The sequence below is a fragment of the Chenopodium album genome, chromosome 10 (assembly GCF_948465745.1).
Source record: "Chenopodium album chromosome 10, dcCheAlbu1.1, whole genome shotgun sequence".
Lineage (NCBI taxonomy): Eukaryota > Viridiplantae > Streptophyta > Magnoliopsida > Caryophyllales > Amaranthaceae > Chenopodium > Chenopodium album.
In genome coordinates this window covers 59,098,370-59,103,982 of record NC_137843.1, presented here as the reverse complement: position 1 = coordinate 59,103,982, position 5,613 = coordinate 59,098,370, and positions in this window count along the sequence as shown.

Below are 5,613 nucleotides of genomic sequence, written 5' to 3'. Positions count from 1 at the left end.
CGCACCTTATGTACATGTGACTTTGAAAATCTAATTTAAACCACCAAATAAGTCGGATTATAGAGTCGCATGCATATATAGGGTGACTTGTTAACTTATCAAGTCACCTCATATATATTAGGCGACTCGTTAGGTGCTTTTTTGATTTTAACCCCAACTTAACAAGTCGTCTAATAAATATGAGGCGACTCGATAGGTTTATAAGTCGCACCTTATGTACAAGTGACTCTAAAAGTCCGACTTATTAGGGTTTTTTTTGTAGTAGTCTAGTTTCCCTATGTATGGCTCTTTGTATAAAGAAGTAACGCATTAAGATTTGACACACACTATTGCAATCCAAAATGCAAGAGTATATCATAAATATAATGGTTTGCAACCCAGGGGAGAGGAGATCGATAATATGTGTGCGCATGCGCGTGTGTGTGAACCCGTGAAGGGAGATGGCTTACATGAAAATGAGAGTGATACGTTGAGTAGCCAAGGATGACTTGCCTGCACCTCGGCGTAGTGAGGGTTGTCGTCTATTGATGCTCTCTAAGAGGTTTCAGGCAGTCTCCTAGGCTATCTTAAACTGCCTCTCATGTCTCTCATGCTAGCCCTCTTGACCCTTCTTCCTTTCAATGGCCAAATTTAACATCAATTTGTCTCAAAATTACCTTCAAGGTACCATACACTATCTCCCATTCCTTTTGTTTTTCCCATTTAGAATCTTGGCACTATTTATAAGAGAATATTTTATACTAGTATTACTCTCAATATAGAAAATATATACCATCTCCTTCATTTTTTAGTCGCATCACTTTTTTAAAACAAAAGTTTCATCAAATTAGTTGCATCACTTTCTTTTTAACTAATAAATTATCTCTATCTCTCTCCTATCATTACCTCTCTTTCTACTACAAAATTGCGTAACACTCCGTGAAAACTAAAATGATTCAATTGAGGTAAAAAAAAAACGAAGAAAGTAATATCAATATCTCTATACATTATTCTCTTTCTTGCCCAAACAGCCGAAAGAAGGAACCAATTCCACTAGTTCTCACATTTTCATGTTTCAAATTGCTACAGTAAATGAGAAGATTTAAAAATAAAAAAAAAACAAAAAAAAAAAAACAGAGAAGTAGCCTTTTACCCCCCTCCCCAATAAGATAACCAAGATATATTAACTGACTAACTGTATAATTAGAGAAAGTATTATAATTTTATCATTTTTATGATAAAATGAAAAATTATGGAGAGGAAGGGACGAACATTATGATATCAACATATCATCATGGAAATTTGAAAGTAAAACCATTAAATACGTATATTTAATTATTTATGAGGTCAAGAGATAGCTCAGGCGCTCAGAGTTTCTCTCTCCATCATTTGGCCTTGTAGCTCTCTAAACAAACAAATAAAAAAAAACTAATCTACATATACTCCGTAATACAAGTATTTATTAATATTATTCTCTGTAGAATTTTTCCTTTCACAATTGTTTTGGTTTATTTTGTTGATTATTTCCTTATTATTTATAATTTGATTACGCATGATTATCATGATTCAAGAGTTAGACTTTGGCCTTTTGGACAAAAGGTTGGTGTTAAGGGTCTGTTTACATTTTATTGAACTGGGCTAAACTAAACTGATTGGAACTGAACTGAATTGAATTAAACTGAACTGAACTAAACTGAATTGAGCTGAAATGAATATTTTATGAGAGAAGGAAATTAGGAGTTGAACTGAACTGAACTGAACTGATTGAAACTGAATTAAACTGATTAAAGCTGACTAAACTAAACTGAAGTGAACTGACTGAATTGAAATTAAGCTGAAGTGAACAGGCCCTAAGTGGTGTAACCAAATTAACAATGTCACTTTTTTTTTCTTTTTCTTTTTCTCTCTTTTTTATTTTTTATTTTTATTTATTTATTTATTTTTATTTTTTTTAAAGGGAACAATGTCACCTTAATCTTGGTGAGATATTCTCTATTTTTTTTTTTTTTTTCTGACTCACAGATATTTTCTAAAATTGCTATTATGTAGAAATGGTCAAGGCCAGAGCCTGATGGCCTTAGACTGGTTGATGCTCGGCCCAGCCCATATGCAATATAAATGGGTCAGTCATATTTCGCGTACATTTGGGTTAAAGAACTCAAATGAAGCCGATTTTTTGGCATTTATATTTGCACTATGTACATATAATCATTCTTTTTTTTTTTAAAAAAAAAGAAAAGAAAAAGAAAAAAGGTACATATAATCATTCACTAAAATCACCACAAAATCAAAGAGATACTAACTCCGTTTTACAATTTTTTTTTTTTGTTTGAAAAACCTCCGTTTTACATAATGTGGAACAATTGAGTATTTTTGTAAGATAATAAAAAAATCAAGTGTTACACATAATGTGAAACGGGGTAATAAATCAGATGTTTGATTTATTTATTTCTTTTTTCAATTAATAATTGTAATATGTCCCTTGTAATAAATCAGATTAGAATTGCTTATTCAACCTTTATCATTTTTTTTTTTTGTTAATTTGTGTCATAATTATGGGGATGTTGCAATCTATAAAAAATGAATAAATAGTAAAATTAGACTATGAATTTGCGTTGACATGTGTGAAAATTGAGAAGAAGTTTTTTTTATTTTTATTTTTTTATTTTTATTTTTTATTTTTTACATTATTTGCATATTGTATTTCGTTGGTAACTTTTGTGTAAAAACAAATGTAATTGTGTGAGATAAATGGAAGACCATTTCATTTATACGGGAAGAGATCATAAATGGAAGACCATTTCATTTATACACAAATAAGGTCTAGCCTGTTCTTTAGAGGTTCTGGACAAGCAGAGCAGATTTCAGCATAGTAAAGCTAATTTCAACAGAGCAGCTAAAAAAAAAAAAAAAGGACTTAAAGTCAACTTTGACCATAAAAAGTATTTACATTAATGATTTTTAGATTTTGCCACTTTTATATACATGGAGTATATTTTTTTGACCAAAAATTTTATTACTACCTCCGTTTCAAGTTAGTTGCAACTTTCACCTTGAGACGGATTTTAAGACAAAATTTCATAATAGTTGATTAATGAATTAATTAAGTGTAGGAGAGAGAAAGTAAAAAAAATTAATAAATTGAATACCACCAAAGCAGCACCACCAAGAAACCACCAATAGCAGCCACCCCGCAACCGTCTCCCAACAGTAGCCACTTCAAAACCGCCCAACAGCAGCCTGAAACCACCTCCTCTCAGCCCAAACCACCCAGAAACCACCCACACGCACCTCGAACAACCCTAAAACCACCCTCTCTTAGCCCGAACAACCCCAAAACCACCTCCTCTCAACCCAAAAGACACCGAAACCACCTCCTCTCAACTCGAATCGCATCGAAACTAACCCCTCTCAACCGAACCACCCCAAAATCACCAACACTCACCATAAACCACCCCGAAACAACCATCCTAATTCAGCCCCAAAACCACCCACACTCACCCTAAACAAACCCAAAACTACCCTTACTCACCTTGAAACCACCCCAAACTAGCCAATTTACCCCTCAAACCATCAGATCTAAGCAATTGTTTTTTTTTTTAAAAAAAAAAGAAGAGAGAGAAAGGAACACGGGAGGAGGCGACGAAGTTGACAGTGGTGGCCTGGTAGATGCAGTGGCGACGTTGTTGGTGGTGGCCTGGTAGATGCGGTGGCAACGGGGACGGCGACGGTGACGTTGAGAATTTGTTCACAATTTCGTGGGAGTTATGAAGTTATCCAGTTGAATGAATTTTAAAATTGAGTTGTTTTGATATATATTTAAGTTAGATTAAGAGTTTAATGAAATCTGATTTAGGTAGTTAATTGTGTTTATGAGTTTTTTAGTAAGGGTATTTTTGTCCTTTCATTTTAAAAAACTTACTAAAAAGGAAAAAAATGAAAAGTTACAACTAATGTGTAGCATCCCGTTTTGATAAAAGTTGCAACTAATATGTAACGGAGGTAGTATATACTTCAATATTTAAACCTTTAAAAATTTTGCTATAGCATAATTACACTTTTAAAAACCTCTACACCCGTTAAGGGCCCAAGGGGGATAAGAAGAAACACTCAATCGAATACTTGTTTTTAAAAAGTTATGCCAAAACACAAACACATTGAACATTGTCTTTGCTGCTACAAGATTGAGCAAATCAAACTCAAAAAAAGTCAACTTCTTATTTACAAATTAGGGCTAATGTTCGTTGATTTCTTAGTCATTTTTTATTTTTTATTTTATTTATTTTTTTTTTTTTTTTATCATGCAAGATCACTTTTTTGGGGGAGATTCGTTACTCGACATGCTGTCCAAGTTAAGATCAAATAAAATGGAATATATGCCATTATGCATGGCTTATTGGCTTGCCATGCAATGCAAATAGTAAGAAATACATTTAATAGATATCATGAAGTTAAATAACAAAGAAAAAGATACTATAAGATAAGATCTTATAATATATACTTGCATTATGATACCCATTTTTGTGGGCTATATATAGGAACATATAGCACACAATACTATCATAATTCAAAGATAACTAAGTACTTCGATCTCCTAGAATGTATTGCATAAATAATGCATGAAATGTTCGTTACGATTTTGGTGTAGTCATGAAGAAGAGAAGGCCTTACATGAAGGTGAGAGTTCGATAATTGTTTGGTAGCCAAGGATGACTTGCCTGCTTTTTTATCTTTTTGGTTGAGATTGAGTTTTCTCAACCAAATCGTAGTTGCCAGGCAGTCTCCTTGGCTATCTTGACAAGCTCTCATCTTTCATGCTAGGCTTTTCTCTTCATTTTACAAGCACGTACCACCTCGGAGCATGAAGGTAAGTCAATTCCTTTCTTTTCGAGAGAAATGCAATGCATATATCACATTGATTAGCTGGATTCAAGACGGTTCAGACCATTAATAGGAGCTAAAAACTCTTTTAATACGACCTTTTTATGTTATGGTCTACTATAAAAAATTACTAGATGAAGCCATGCGATGCACGGTTTGTTTGATTTTTTTAAAAATAACTTTTATATATATATATATTTGTGTGCTAAAATTTGTTATATATTTAGATAAAACTAGATGAACCCCGTGCGATGCACGGTTTGTTTGAATTTTTTAAAATAATTTTTTTATACATATATTTATGTGCTAAAATTTGTTATATATTTAGATGAAATTCCTGATATCAAAAGATAATATTTTATATTTAATTAATTTAAACTGGGAAATCTCATTCGCCAATTTTACTTACTTGTCATTTAAACTATTTAATTCTAAAAGAAATTAATAATCTCGTATTTAATTGGCTACCACTAAAATTTATTATCCTACCTGGCTCGCTGAAAAAATTAAATCCGTGGCTCCCTAAAAACTCGGGAAAAAACTCCCCTATATATATAAATATATATATTAGATTATTGAAAGAATTATCCAATAATTTATATCGTAATAAAAGAATTGACAGCTTTAAATTAGAAGAAAATGAAATATTAGTTACGTTGAAATATTGAATATATTACATGCATCTCTTGAGAAAATATTTATCCATTCTACTTTGTTAATGTGGAATAACGATACATTTGTTGGAAAAATACC